Source organism: Pseudophryne corroboree, chromosome 3 (genome assembly GCF_028390025.1).
Source record: "Pseudophryne corroboree isolate aPseCor3 chromosome 3, aPseCor3.hap2, whole genome shotgun sequence".
Lineage (NCBI taxonomy): Eukaryota > Metazoa > Chordata > Amphibia > Anura > Myobatrachidae > Pseudophryne > Pseudophryne corroboree.
Genome location: NC_086446.1, coordinates 393,919,535 through 393,935,746, shown reverse-complemented (window position 1 = coordinate 393,935,746; position 16,212 = coordinate 393,919,535). Strand labels below are relative to the sequence as shown.

At 46.0% G+C, this 16,212-nt stretch overlaps 1 protein-coding gene across 2 annotated transcripts in view; it reads left to right on the top strand.

Moving 5' to 3' along the window:
- The first annotated feature begins 4,228 nt into the window (after positions 1-4,228).
- The window catches only part of IFI35 (interferon induced protein 35), a 187,748-nt gene continuing 175,764 nt past the window's right edge, over positions 4,229-16,212 (top strand). Inside the window, exon 1 of one of the 2 annotated variants that reach the window (XM_063960083.1) lies at positions 4,229-4,458. The gene's annotated coding sequence lies outside the window, so the exon portion shown is untranslated. The remainder of the gene's footprint in view (positions 4,459-16,212) is intronic. The other variant, XM_063960084.1, reaches the window with a different exon arrangement.

Here is a 16,212-nt window from a genome sequence, read left to right as displayed (position 1 = left end):
GATTAGTGGGAGGTGATGGGACGTTGCGGGGCAGATGACAGCAGAGGCGTAGCTAGGGTCTTTGGAGCCCAGGGCAAGATGTCAAATATGCCCCCCCCCCCCCAAAAAAAAAAAAACAGCAAAAGAAGCATGTGCGCGCGCCGAAGGGGTGTGGCCACACCCCAGAAGGGGTGTGGCCACTGAAAATGGCCCACAGTGCCAGTTACATTGCCCCACATTGCCAGATACAATGCCCCACTGTGCCGGATACATGCCCCACTGTGCCAGATACATGCCCCACAGTGCCAGACACATGCCCCACAGTGCCGGATACAATGCCCCACCGTGCCGGATACATGCCCCACCGTGCCAGATACATGCCCCACCGTGCCGGATACATGCCCCACTGTGCCAGATACATGCCCCACAGTGCCAGATACATTGCCCCACAGTGCCAGATACATTGCCCCACAGTGCCAGATACATTGCCCCACAGTGCCAGATACATTGCCCCACAGTGCCAGATACAATGCCCCACAGTGCCAGATACAATGCCCCACAGTGCCAGATACAATGCCCCACAGTGCCAGATACATGCCCCACAGTGCCAGATACATGCCCCACAGTGCCAGATACATGCCCCACAGTGCCAGATACATGCCCCACTGTGCTCCCCCGAGTGCCAGATACATGCCCCACTGTGCTCCCCCGAGTGCCAGATACATGCCCCCGAGTCCGTCCCCCCCGGTCACTCACCGGCGCCTGTTGTGTCTATGTGAGGGGAGGAGAGCGCAGCAATTGGATGGAAGCATGTAGTATTCCTTTCAAATACCAATAGCTGGAAAACAATGAATGTAACTTTTGATGTTGTAGAAAAGCCGCTCAAGTCCGTGTCACCGCTATAAAGTCAATGGTGAACTGTGTAATTCACTGAAGATTTAACTGAGGATTTTTAACACAGAGCCACACTATGATAGAGCAGTGGCAAACGCAGGATTTCCATGGGGGGGTGTCCAGAACTGGGTGGAGCCAATCACGGGGGTGGGGACTGAGGTGACCCAGTATATGCTGGGTCCATAAAACTAGTGTGTCTGTGTGTGTATATATATATATATATATATATATACACACACACATACACACACACACACACAACACTGGAACCCCGGCACTCCGGTCTAATGCAAGAAATCCTGCTCAGGTGCCTTCCCTTCAGGGCCTGAAGCCGCTGAACAATATGTAGAGTCTTGGAGAGGGCGGCACTCAGAGACTTGAACAGCAGAGGTGAATACAAAAACCCTGCAGGGCAACCTTTAATGTAACGTTTCGGGGACGAAGGGGTTCGTCCCAGGCTACTGTTCTTTTTCTTTTTCTCATATCAGGAGTGCCGGATGTTTCAAAGATAGATATATATATATATATATATCAAAACGCAATTATACCTAATTACTGCGCTGGTGCGGCAGCCCTCTAATTCGATCCTCCTGTTAGTGAGGACCATACAAAACAACACCTCCAGCAAATTGAATCAGAGGGCGCTCTCAATCACTTAAACTGGTTACCAACTAAAAATTGACCAAATGATTATGGCTTTACACAATTTATTAAAAGCAAAGTATTGCCCAATCTAGACAGAGGTAACCCTTTTTCACAATTACAGATCACAATATATGTCAAATGTACAATAGTGTAGGGTTTCTTTTCTCTCTGTCTTCAACCCTGACGCGTTTCGTCCTTCGTGGACTTCTTCAGAGGGATGGTCAACACAGCAAATGGTCAGTCCATGAAGCAACCATATATGAATTCAATGGGTTGAAACACTCTAATGCTCAATAGTGCTGAACACTTTAGACTAAATTAGCAATGGACCTCTTTCCAAAAAACACGCTGGTCCAAATGGTATATGGGTAAATATCCCACTTTGGGTGAGCCTCAAAATAATGATGTGTGAGAGAAATAGGCCACAGATACAGCAGTAGTTCCTATGTGCTCTCCCAAGTGCAACCCTATATATATATATATATATATATATGGCATATAGGACCGGCACTCACCTCTCACAGTATATTCGCTCCGGTGCCCTCCGAAACCGATTAATATTCCAAACACATCATACAAGCAGCGGCACTCGGAGGCTTTCACAGGTGAAAAAATGATTATGTGAATTTATTCCATATTACAATATGTTCAGGCCTGAACATATTGTAATATGGAATAAATTCACATAATCATTTTTTCACCTGTGAAAGCCTCCGAGTGCCACTGCTTGTATGATGTGTTTGGAATATATATATATATATATATATATATATATTATATATACATACATACATACACACACACACACACACACACACACACACACACACACACACACACACACACACACTGCATATTAAACATACATACGTATATATATATATATATATATATACATACACATACATACATACAGTACACATATATACACACACACATGTATATATATCATATATGTGTGTGTTTATATGTATATGTATATACCTGTGTATATATGTATGCACATGGATATATATGTACTATAATTAAAATAAAGTAAACTTTTACTAAGCACTTACAAGTGCCACCAGGAAGACAGCAGGCTGCAGAGGACGCTAGACAGCCATTAATAATACTCATGCAGCAAAAAAAAAATATATTTTTTTTTTTGGTGGAGGGGGGTTTCTGGGTGCTCGGAAACCCCCCCTGGGTGCGCCACTGTAGAGGTTGCGGCTAAGAGCTGTAAAATCAATTGTGGACTGTGTAATTTACTGATGGTTTTATCACAAAGCCACACTAATCGATGAGGTTGCTGCTGGGAGCCGTTACTCACTGTATCCCTGCTGTCCGGGACCCTTTTGATGGATGTGAGAAATCGGTGACCCGAGCGTCCTCGGGAGAAGTACCTGTGAACGGCAGCCATGTATAATAGCAGCAGATGGCTCCGGACAATTTACGGCCGCACGGGGAGCAAGCAGTGGCTTCCGTTTGTAGAAAACCAAATGCGGGAATGGTGTCATGGGAAGTGCGGATTACAGCTGATCGTAATGTCCAGTTATCCAGCTGATAGAGGGAGTCCTATACTGTATGGTATGGCTCTGGGCAATCATAGCTGCACGTGGGAGGTGCAGCTATGATTGTAGCTAAAATTAAAGTAAAAAAAAAAAATCTTCCTTCTAACTGACAGGGGGGGCACTATAGCCTACTGTACTATACTACTATATATACTGGTGGTCACCAAAATGCTGCACTGTACTACTATATACTGCTCACAACAATGCAGCACAGATATGGATACTTGAAGTAACACGGAGCTGCAAGATACAGCAATGGCCTACTGTACTGTATTACTTTATACTGGTGGTCACCAAAATGCTGCACTGTACTACTATATAGTATATACTGGCCTACTGTACTGTACTACTGTATAATATACTGGTGGTCACCACAATGCAGCACACTGAGCACAGATATTGAGCTTTTCAGGCAGAGAACTTCGCTACGTCCTCTCCACTCAATCTACAATGCACAAGTGAAAATGGCGGCGACGCGCGGTTCTTTATATGGAATACGAATCTCGAGAGAATCCGACAGCGGGATGATGACGTTTGGCCTCGTTCGGGTTAACAGAGCAAGGTCGGGAAGATCCGAGGCTGCCTCGGACCCGTGTAAAACAAGTGAAGTTCGGGGGTTTTGGATCTCGACGAACCAAACCCGCTCATCTCTAGCTATAATTAGTGTAATCGGTGTAATTAGCACCGATGTCCGGCACCACACTTCAGTGAAGCAGCTCTAAGTAAAACTACAGCTCCCAGCAGCCCTTGCTGCCAGGAGCTCCCGGCAGCAAGGGCTGCTTGGAGTTGTAGTTTTAGAGCTGCTTCACTGAAGGGCGGTGCCGGACATCGGTGCTAATTACACCAAGCGACTGCTGTGCTGCATGTCTCTGGTACTAACAGTCAACTGCCTAGTCTATGTAAGTCTACCCCTTGGCAGCGGGTGGTACCTCCAGGCGGCGCTCCTCTTCTGCCAGCGCTTCTGGCGAGTGCCATCCTGGCCAATGGGTAGATACGCAGCCCTGTGCTGCAACAGCAGCGGTGAAAAAGTGTAAAAAAAAAGTTGGATAAACATCTACCATCGATGGTGTAAAACCATTGGTTTATATGCCATTGATGGTAAAAGTATTCGTCATCGACCATCGATGATTTTTATTTCGATGGCCATCCCTTTTTTAACTGTTTAAATACCAGGGAGGGATGGGGGAGGTGTTTCAAACCCCAAGATTTATGTGGGTTGGCCTGGTTTCAGAGCAGAAAAGCCGAATAGAAGAGCCACCTACTTCTGATGCATAACAGTGATTTAGAAGAACAGGACAACTTCCTTCCTTGTACGTAAATGAAAGTGAAAGTAACTTTTGTACAGCTGAACTGACACACAAGAGGACAGAACTGCTCCACAAAAGAGGTACCAAAGCTTTCTAATTAATTCCTAAATAATGATCTATGTGTGTCCCCAAGATGCATTTAGAGTTGTTGATCTCCTATTGCCTCAGGCTAGCTCTCTAGGTTGTGGACAATAACAGAGAAAGGGGCCCCTGTTCAGGCAAGCTTTAATAGTTATGCATTTAAACACAGGCATGGACATGTGCAGCAACAGTTTTTGTTGAATCATTTGAGTACCACTACCAGACGTTTGCTTATTATAACTTACCTCTCCATTTCTCTCTTCCTGCGCATGAATTTAAAGGACACATACGGTTACTGCATACTCCTCTCCCTCCTGGTCAAATACTTGGCACATTAGCTGGCTTATGACAATCTTATATGAGGCTGAGGTTAGCTTCTTATTAGGCCAGCTTCTTCCTCACTTCCTATTTGAGCTCCAGCTTCTTATTCAGAAAATTGAGTTTTGTAAGGGTTAACTAGTCTTAAACCACAAATTTGACACCTGAATTCAACAGAGCGTTGTCACTTGCATATGATCCATTTGTATTTTGCCTAGCCCAACACTGTTTTGACCATGGAATACACTGACAAAGTGGGCACACACACCATATTTTACCATTTTGAAGAAGTAGATGTAGTTTTGCAAGGGTTAACTAGTCTTGGACCACAAACTTGACACCTGAAATCAACAGAGGGTGGTGGCTTACATATGACCCACTTGTATTTTGCCTGACCCAGCGCTATTTTGGGCAAGAAATACGCTGGGAAAGTGGGCACACACAAAGAAAGAAGAGAAATTTGGTCGCACAGATACCTGTAATATTTTGTCAGTAATTACAATTAGTCACATAAGTCTTTTCCCTTAAACTTCAATCTTATTATTGCATATCTTTAAAATATACATGGGAGGTGCTCCTAGGAATAAATTAAGAGCATATAGAAACCAGAGAAGTAAAGTAATCCCTATAGTGGGCACACCCAGACTCTGTTACAATTAACTAAAAGTCACATATCAATATATGATATATGACCAATAATGTTAAAATATAACTTTTATTTGTTCATCTAAAACCTATGCGAAAATATTGTGCATGTGAAAATGTGAAAAAATAAACAAATGTGAAATAAAAGTTAAGCCACTGTAATTTTATTATCACTATGTCCATAACCTCCAACTTGACCCGCCCCACTAGGTACAAAATGCTCTGTTTCTGGACTTTCCTCTTAATTTATTATTGCCATCACCTGTGAAGAAACAGCTTTCTTATCATTTAACTAGTTCAACACAGGTGATGGAAATCATAAATTAAGAAGGAAGTCCAGGAACAGAGCATTTTGTACCTAGTGGGGCGGGTCACGTTGGAGGGTCTGTATGTCTAGTGTAGAATATGTATCTATGTTTGTTTCAATATATTGTTACTAGATATCTTCAACTGATACAATTGTACCTATTAACAGTTCCACTGTGTAATGACTGTAAAGCTGGGCATACACTATACCACAGGTTCTCAAACTCGGTCCTCAGGACCCCACACAGTGCATGCTTTGCAGGTAACCCAGCAGGTGCACAGGTGTATTAATTACTCACTGACACATTTTAAAAGGTCCACAGGTGGAGCTAATTATTTAACTTGTGATTCTGTGAGGAGACCTGCAAAACATGCACTGTGTGGGGTCCTGAGGACCGAGTTTGAGAACCTGTGCACTATACAATTATCTGGCATATAATCTCATACCCTCCAACGTGACCCGCCCCACTAGGTACAAAATGCTCTGTTTATGGACTTCCCTCTTAATTTTTTATTGCCATCACCTGTGAAGAAACAGCTTTCCTATCATTCAACTAGTTCAACACAGGTGATGGAAATCATAAATTAAGAGAGAAGTCCAGAAACAGAGCATTTTGTACCTAGTGGGGCGGGTCATGTTGGAGGGTCTGTAATCTGTGGTTGGAATGAAAACCTGGTAATGTATGAGAGCAACTGACAATAGCCCATTTGCTACCAAACACTGGAAAATGGACAAAAACTGTTGTTTATACAAATTGGTTAAATCACGGACAGGTTTTGTCCATTTTCCAGTGTTTGGTAGCAAATGGTCGATTATCAGTTGCTCTCATCCATTACCAGATTTTCATTACAACCACAGATTATTTGACAGATATTTGTATAGGGTATCATACCTCCCAACTGTCCCGATTTTCGCGGGACAGTCCCGTTTTTTGGGGACTGTCCCGCTGTCCCACCCGCAGGCCGCAGTGTACCGCGGTGGGTGGGGGGCAGTTGGGAGGCTCTGTCTGTCGCTGCCCTGCTTAGCAGAGCAGCGGTGAATAGACGCTGTGCGCATGCACACTGCGTCTATTCACTGTAGTCAGAGGGAGAGGGGGCATACCAGCGGCTCACAGAGCGCTGGGCATGCCCCCTCAGTGACGAAAACGGGGCATGGCTCGCGATCGCGGGTCCTCCACGAAGCCACGCCCCTTTTTCTTAGGCCACGCCCGCACGTGTGTCCCGCTTTATAAAGAAGAAATGTTGGGAGGTATGGTGTATGCCTAGTTTAACTCTTTTAACATGGAGTCGGATTGTCACTGAATTATCAATGTTTCTCTAAATATTGACAGTGTGCGCCTCACTGTCTTTTTATAATTAGGCTTTCTTCCCAGTAACCAATCCATACTCCCATTAGAGCATATTTAATACATCATTGATTTTCTCATATTAGGTATACATAAATCCCTTCTTATACTTTGGTCATAACCAATAGTTATAACTACTGATTAAATGGCCTTGTCAAACACTGCCAAAGGATTATCATGCATTCACATGGATACATAAATTGTGCATATATCTGTGAGTCATCATTATGATAGATTCCACAGTACTCAATATACTGCTGTACCTGTGTGGAATATATGTCTGTCATTTATCCTATCAGTGGTATCTATTATGGGGGTATATTCTAAGATGTGTAGATATATAAGTAATTGTTATAGCACCAACCCTTGCACCGCACACCTCATTGGCTGATCACGGTCTAGATCCCCCAGCCCGCTCACATTGTTATAATCATCTATGGATTGAAAGCCATTCTTTCCTTATATGACAATCATTTATAGTTTAAAATGTGCAACATATATATCCCAGCATAGTGTGTATATTAAATGGTCCTCACCAAATGATTATAACTACGTGCGTAAGCAGGTCACTTAACAGGGGGGCTGCACTGAAAAAGCTTTTAGAAGACTTCAAGGGCCGCAGCACTTACATGTCAGTGTGACATTTTGTGCTGCGGCTCCTTCACCTCCCCAGCGGCGTCACATACTCCCGCTGGCTCTGTTCCCGGGTACTTGTGGCGGAGATGCTCCAGCTCTAGGCACACGGTCGCAGACGCTCTCTTGGTTCGCGTGGCTTCTACTAAAGGGAGGAGGTAAGAGGATCCCCCAGGTGGGACCCGCCATTAAATCGCGTTCCGGACGCAGTCTAAGAAGACAGACTGCGACGCTGGCGTGGACACTGTAACAGAGCAGGAACCCCACTGTAACAGAGCAGGTCATAGGAGTACATCAGCGCCGTAATTTTACAGACACTTAAGTATTATACATGTCACTATTAAGACAGCGTTAGTTAAGAACAAGTGTACCTGCACCAGAATATATTGTACGAGTATTCTGATATATACATCCGGTTTCGGAAGGCACATTGTTTATATATATATATATATATATATATATATATATATATATATATATATGTACTAGTCCAGTGCAGTTTTATTGTCTTACTAAAATAATTATCTGCATTGTCACTGTGACTGTGTGTGCCTGTATCTGCTGTGTGGATTTCACTTTCAGTGTATCCCAGCTTAAGCTGTCACTGTATTCTGTACCCTAAGGGGCTAGGGTGGTCATTCCGACCCGTTCGCTCACAGCGGTTCTTCGCCGCGGTGTGAACGGGTCCGGAATGCGCATGCACATCGTTCCCCGGCAACAGAGGTCACCAGACAACGATGCTTACAATGAAGAAAGCAGTCTCAGCGGCGACCGCAAGAAGATGGACAGCAAGAGGGCATTCCTGGGCATCACCTTACTGTTTCCTGACGTTTTGTGGGAATGGTAAGTAAAACACAGGCATGTCCAGGCGAACGGTGGGCGGAGGTGTGACGTCAAAGCCGGCCTCATCAACTCTGAGATCGTCGCACAGGGTAAGTATGTCCAGGGCTGGTTTTGTTTTACACACAACTTTTTTTGCTAAGCAGGAATGCACAAGCGTTCATAGCCCTGCTAAGCTAAAATACACTCCCCCATAGGCAGGGATTAGTTGATCGCACCAGCAGCAAAAAGTTGCTGGCTGCGATCAACTCTGAATGACACCCATAGTGCGTCTGGATCACATATATAGTGCTTCACAGTATTTACCGTCAAGTGTATTCTACTGTGTACTCAATCACATAATACTGGATTTATTCGCTGGTGTTGTGTACTATTGGGGTCATTCCGACCCGTTCGCACGTTGCTGTTTGTCACAGCGGTGCGAACGGGTTGGAACTGCGCATGTGCGGTGGATGCATTGTGCATGTGATTCATTGCCCAGCGACGCCGCCAGCAGAAAAAGTGATCGCAGCGGCGATCGCAAGAAGACTGACAGGCGGGAGGCGTTCTGGGGTGTCAACTGACCGTTTTCCAGGCATGGTGAGGCAAACGCAGGAGTGTCCAGGCGTTTGGAGGATGGAAGTCTGACGTCAATTCCGGGCCCTTCGTCGCTGGATCCGTCGCACAGGGTAAGTAAGTCTGACCCTGGTCTTGTTTTGCAGGAAACTTTTTTAGCATAGCAGGGCTGCACAAGCGATCGCAGCCCTGCTATGCTAAAATACACTCACCCACAGGCGACGTCAAGTTGATTGCACAAGCAGCAAAAAGTTGCTACGTGTGATCAACTCGAAATGAGGGCCTGTGTACGCAGTCACATAGTACCGGATTTAGACGCTGGTGTTGTGTACTGTGTACGCTGTCACATACTAGGGGATTTATTCGCTGGTATTGTACTCTGGCTGTATCGTACTCATACGCTCTGCGGTTACATTCACTAAAGTGTCTAACACAAAGGGCGGGAAATCCACGAACGCTCATGTATCATGCAGTGCATGCGCCAGGGATTTTCCTGAAGGGGAAGCTTTGCACGACTGTCTGTGTACTATGTGCCATACATCTCCCAGTCAGTCCGCAGCTCCTGTAACCAATCAGGAGCCACCTTGGGCGGCGTTTTCAACTATGCTCAATATGCTTGTGACACGCCTATGGGACCTCCTGTGCCATTGCAGCCACATATTGTCCCTATGGTAAACCCGCCTTGGACAGATAATTTGTGTACCCAGTTGCAGCAATTGAATCAATCTTTGGTTAGACATAAACCTACCCCAACTCACTCTCGTGTCTAATCTCTCAGAAGATTCTTCTGATGAGGATGGGGATACTGACCCGTCAGACACTGATACAGCTGCTTCTGATAAGGAATCTACTATACATGTTGATGTCCCTGATTTAGTGGTTGCTATTAAGCAGATCCTACAGATCACTGATGATGATGAGGATTCCACTGCAGTTTCCAAGAAACCTTATAAGTTTAAACGTCAGAAGGTAAATAAAACATTATTACAGCATTCTTTGCCAGGAAAGAAATTACCCTATCTAAAAAGATTGTAGCTCATTATCCTCTCCCTTCTGAGTTGTGTAACAAGTGGGAAAATTCACCGCCGGTGGATTCTCTGCCTGTCACCACTGTCACCTCACTGAAGGAACCGACAGATAAGCGTGTGGAGGGTTGCCTGATTTCTATTTACTCCCTTACAGGTGCTGTACAAAAGAAATTGAAGCATGGGTTCAGGCATTAGAGGAAGAGCTGCCTCAAGATATATCTGACACTGCCAGACAATACCTGTCTCATATTACCACCACCGCCTATTACGTTCAGGAGGTGTCCTCTGAGGCAGGTGTGTTGGCGGCCAAGGCATTAACTACGTCCATCCTGGCTTGCCGTATTCTGTGGTTGAAGTCATGGAAGGTGGACCTGGGTTCCAAAAAGACCTTGGAGGTACTCCCTTTTAAGGGAACATCCTATTTGGGGAAGATCTCAATAAGATCCAGACTGACTTAGCGGTTGCTAAGACTGCATTTCTCCCGAATACTGATCCTTCTGCACAGAAGGCAAAAGGTAACACTTTTCGCTCCTTTTGGCCTCAAGGGAAAGCAAAAGGTCAGGCATTCCCGAGACAATCTCGTGCTCCCAAAACCACCAAGCCCAAGACAAAACAATCCTGGGCCACCCATCAGCCTGCTTCTAAACACGACAAGCCTGCTGCATGAAGGGGCTGGCCTCCCCCTGGGAAGCCGGCTTCTGCGATTCACCCAGGTCTGGTTGAAGACCACTTCAGACGCATGGGTGTGAGAAATTGTCTCTCACAGGTGCGCAGTCTCTTTCAAGAGACGTCCCCCTCGCCAGTTCTGCACAATGGTTATCCCTTCGGATCTGTTGAAGGCGCAAGCTCTACAACTGGTTGTGCGATAACTCCTGGATACAGGAGTGGCAGTGTCGGTACCTCTGTCCCAGAGAGGCAGAGGATACTACTCGACCCTGTTTCTAGTCCTCAAACCCAATGGGTCTTTCAGGCCTATACTCAACCTCAAATCACTGAACAAGTTTGTGAGAGTGTCCTAGTTCCTTATGGAAACACTGCGCTCAATTGTTCTGGCCATGTAACCCGGAGACTATATGTTATCCCTGGATATACAAGATGCTTACCTCCATATTCCTATTGCATATCACATCTGCAATATCTGCGGTTTGCTATTGGCAACCTCGACTATCAATTCCAGGCTCTGCAGTTTGGACTGGCAACGGCCCCTCGGATCTTCACCAAGGTTATGGTCTTGATGACGGCTCATCTCCGTCGCCAGGGAGTCAGAATCCTGCCGTATCTGGATGACTTGCTGATTCTGGCAAACTCCCAAGATATCCTCCTCAGTCATCTACAACTGACGGTATACTTCCTACAAGCCCACGGGTGGCTAATCAACTGGAAAAAGTCATCACTGGTCCCTGCTCAGAGAATGGTGCACCTGGGAGGCAATTCTGGACACACACAGGCAACGGCTGTTTCTGTCCCCAGAGAAGGTTCTGAAACGTCAGGACAGGATCATATACTTCCTCTCTTGTTCAAGAGTGTTGATACACTCGGCAGTGCAAGTACTAGGACTCATGGTGTCGGCTTTCGATATGGTGGAGTACGCTCAATTTAATTCCCGCCCTCTGCAAAGGTTAATGCTTTCCCAGTGGAACGGCCTGCCTCATCGTATCAGGTCTCACATGATCTCCCTAACTCTGGAGATTCGTCTGTTGCTGATCTGGTGGCTACAGGACCAGCAGTTAAGCAGGGGCCATCCCTTCTGGATCCCCAACTGGGTCCTACTGACGATGGATGCCAGTCTGAGGGGTTGGGGCGCGGTGTTGGAGCAACACTCTTTCCAGGGTCGGTGGACCAAGGAGGAATCACTCATCCTGATAACCATTCTGGAATTGCAGGTGGTGTTCAATGCTTTGTCTCTCGCCCTGCATCTGTAACAGAACAGGCCTGTTCAAGTTCGGTCAGACAACACCACCATGGTAGCATACATAAACCATCAAGGAGGCACTTGAAGCCGCATGGCAATGATGGAAGTTTCAAAAATCCTTTGTTGGGCGGAATGCCATCTGCCAGCAATATCGGCAGTGTTCATTCCGGGAGTCCTCAACTAGGAAGCGGATTTCCTCAGTCGTCAGGACGTGCACGCCAGAGAGTGGAGTCTTCATCAGGAAGTCTTTCAACTCCTAGTGGACAAGTGGGGCCTACCATATGTAGACCTGATGGCGTCTCGACACAATCACAAAGTTCCGGTCTTCGGATCAAGAACCAGGGATCCTCAAGCAGCATTCATGGATGCACTAGCAATTCCATGGAACTTTCGGCTTCCCTACGTATTTCTTCCACTGTCACTTCTGCCAGGGTACTGCGGAAGTTCAAACAAGAAAGAGGAATTCTACTTCTTGTCGCTCCAGCGTGGCCCAGAAGGCATTGGTTCTCAGACCTGCAGGGTCTATCGATAGAGCATCCTCTTCTACTTCCTCAACGTCCAGACCTCCTCGTTCAGGGCCCTTGTGTCTACCCGGACCTGGCCAGACTGGCTTTGACGGCGTGGTTCTTGAAGCATCACTCCTGAGGGCAAAAGGATTTTCTGAGGCGGTTATCCAAACCGGCATTTGCGTATTTATTATAGGGTCTGGCATTCTTACTTTACCTGGTGTGCTGCTAAGAATTACAATGCATACACATTCAGAACTTCCAGACTTCTGGCTTTTCTGCAACAAGGCCTGGACTTAGGCCTTCATCTGGCCTCCCTCAAGGTTCATATTTCTGCCTTGTCCGTGTGGTTTCAGAGAAAAATTGCGTCTATTCCTGATGTTCATACTTTCACTCAGGGTTTGTTACGGATTCAGCCTCCCTATTTACCTACTATGGCTCCATGGGATCTGTCTGTTGTCCTGAATGCCCTGCAAGAGTCTCCATTTGAACCTCTCGAGTTAGTGGAGCATAAATGGCTTACGATCAAGGTCCTGTTTCTATTGGCTATCGCCTCTGCTAGAAGGGTGTCAGACCTAGGTGCTTTGTCCTGTCGTCCACTCTTCCTGATATTTCACCGTGACTGGGCAGTTCTTAGAACTCGCCTGGGTTATTTACCTAAGGTGGTGTCATCTTTTCACCTTTAACCAAGAGATTGTGGTTCCGGCTTTCATCTCTTCTGGTTTGTCCTCCAAAGAGCGGTCTTTGGATGTGGTACGAGCTCTCCGTATATACGTGGAGAGGACTTTCTCTATCTGGAGGTCAAATCCCTTTTTGTACTTTTTGGTTTTCACAAATATGGCTGGCCTGCAAATAAGCAAATCTTGGCCAGATGGATTAGAATGATGATTGCACAAGCCTATGCACAGGCTGGACTCCCAGATCCTGCTGCTATTAAAGCCCATTCTACTCGGTCTGTTGGACCTTCTTGGGTGGCCGGCCGGTGAGGCACATCCACTGAACAGTTGTGCAAGGCAGCTACATGGTCCTTTAGTGAACACGTTCATTAGGTTCTATGCCTTTGAGACTTCCACATCCCAGGATGCTTCTTTAGGATGCCCGCTACGGCGCATCCCGTCCCATGAGGACCTGCTTTAGGACATCCCGATGTTTCTCTGTGGAAACCAATGTATCCCACTGCAGAAAAGGAGATTTACGGTAGACTTACCATTGTTAAATCTCTTTCTGCGAAGTATATTGGTTCCACAGGGTGCCCACCCTGATGCATCTAGCTTCTATGGGTTTGTGTGGCATTAGTCGCTAGACCCTTCTCCTGTTGTGAGAATGTGGTTCTATGTGACTAACATCTACCTTCTTTTTTACCTGCTCCTGCATTGGACTGCTTAGCGAAACTGAGCTCACAGTGCCTGGAGGCGGGGTTATAGAGGAGGCCCCAATGCATCTTGGGACAGTCTAAAGCTTTAGCCTGTTGGTGCCTGGATCAAGATCAATCTCTACACCCTGATGTTTTCCTGTGGACCCAATGTACCTTGCAGAAAGAGATTTAACAATGGTATGTCTACCATAAATCTCCTTTTTCCATTTTGAATATGTAGCTGTAGTATTGCAAGGGTTAACTAGTCTTGGGTGACAAATTTTATACCAGAAATCAAGGGTTAGATTAGCTACTTATCGCACAGGGTAGTCACAGAGAGCCTATGTTGAGTTAAAGGTGTCTGAAGTCAGCCCTATCCTTGCTTGAAGGAGGCTATACTCAGCAGGATTTTGGTGACGGGTCCCAGCAAAGCCCAAGAATATTATGAGTTGCAGCTGAACCCATCTGAGCCTCCAATGGTCAAACTGGCATAATTGGCCACATTGAGTAAAACCTGGCTAGAGACAGATAAAAACTCTGCTCAGCGGGTAGTGAAAGTGGTGGCTCTAGACCAGGCTATACGGGTATTAGACTGTGGTGTAAAACACTGGGCCCGCAGGCTGACCCCCAGACAATTGAGGAGTTAGCAGTGGTGATTGAGTGATACCTGACTCTGGGAAAATATAATAAAGCCAAGCAAGGGTTACAGCCAGTACCTAAGCCCAATACCCAGATCCCCATTTTTAAACCAAACAGCCTTTCTCCAGTCATATGTTTTGAGTGCAGGGAGCCCAGTCATAGATGGTGTAAATGCCTAAAGCAGGGTGAGCTAGTGGACTGCAGTTCAGGGAAAACAGCATGGCCTGTTGTCAGTATGGTGACTGTAATTATTTCCCCAGCTGAAACTACCCTGTTTCGTCTGATGGTCCAGATTGAAGGCTTGAATATCTGGGCCTTGGTTGATACTGGCAGTGAATTCTCATCTCTGCTATCCTGGTTTCTCCCGGGTCTGGCCAGGTTGTACTCCTGGTAAAGGTGCTATGTATACCTGGGCACATAGAAGAATGAGTGCACCTGCCGGTGGTGATTAAAGGAAGACCAGTAATGCTGGGCCAGGACTTTCCACTGTTAGAGTTTGTTAGCTGTCATGATATTGGCAGACAGACAGCGGTTGAGCTTTCCCAGGGGCCAAGATCTACTGGTAGCCAAGGTTGTATGACTGTAAGGCCCTCTCTTGTCAGTGAGATTGAGACACATTGGTCCCCCATTGGTGAAATAGTGTCTTTGCAGGACTTTGGGCGAGATCAACAGAATGATGGCAACTTGTCCAGTGCTTTTTAAAATATGGTAGTGGTAAATGGTAAGGTGAACTCTGCTTTACCACCTGAAGGTGTACCTTACTTTATGATGAAAAGCAAATTGTTTTACCTTGTAACTTATTTGTGTAACCCTGATTAAGGGTTTATACAACACTTATACTGAGGTAGTTCAAATATTTTAATAAAAATTAAGTATAAGCATATTGAAGTTAACTAATGTTTGTATATGCATTTTCTGAGGTAAATAATATAGTTCACATATATGTAATTGTATGTACATTGATGTAAATGTAGTGGTAAATATAATTAAAGCTTATTTTATGGTTTCACAGTTCATCTAAACAGTTAATGTCCTTGTGCTCCTAACTGTCAATCACCTAGTGGGGTGATTGCCAGTGGGCGGGGCATCACCTCAGAGTGGGTCATGTGACTACTAGAGAGGGGTGGATAGGTGCTGTCAGTGTAGCTGACAAAGAGACTGCAGATCCTCTGGTGAGAGCACACACCTCATTGCTGCTCCGGCCGTCGCCCACATTAGAGCTGAGTGGTATACATTGCGGCGGCCGGAGGGGGCTTAGTGTGTGAAGCCAGAGCAGAGCTTCCTGGCAGTAAAGGTGGCGTCAACGGCATTGAGGCTCAGCACTGTTCACAGAACCCGGCATCAGTGCTAGTCAAATCAACCAGCAGTATTAGAAGGGCGCGTCTGTGACAGGGAGGCAGAGAGGGTTCCTTCCTGTACCCCGAGTTATGGCAGCTCTACCTACTACAGACACAGACTCTGACAGTCACAACACAGAAGCAGCAGAGGCTCCATTCTGTGTGGCTGTAAGTGTAAGGGAGAAGTTGGGGGAGTGTCGGCAGGAGGCGGAGACTGAGCAGCAGTGAGGCATTTGTAAGTGTAATACTATACTCACCACAGCTACACCAAGGCAAAGTGACAGCCCCTGCACTGCAGCTAATATTGCATGCACTTGTAACTTCAAAGGAGTAA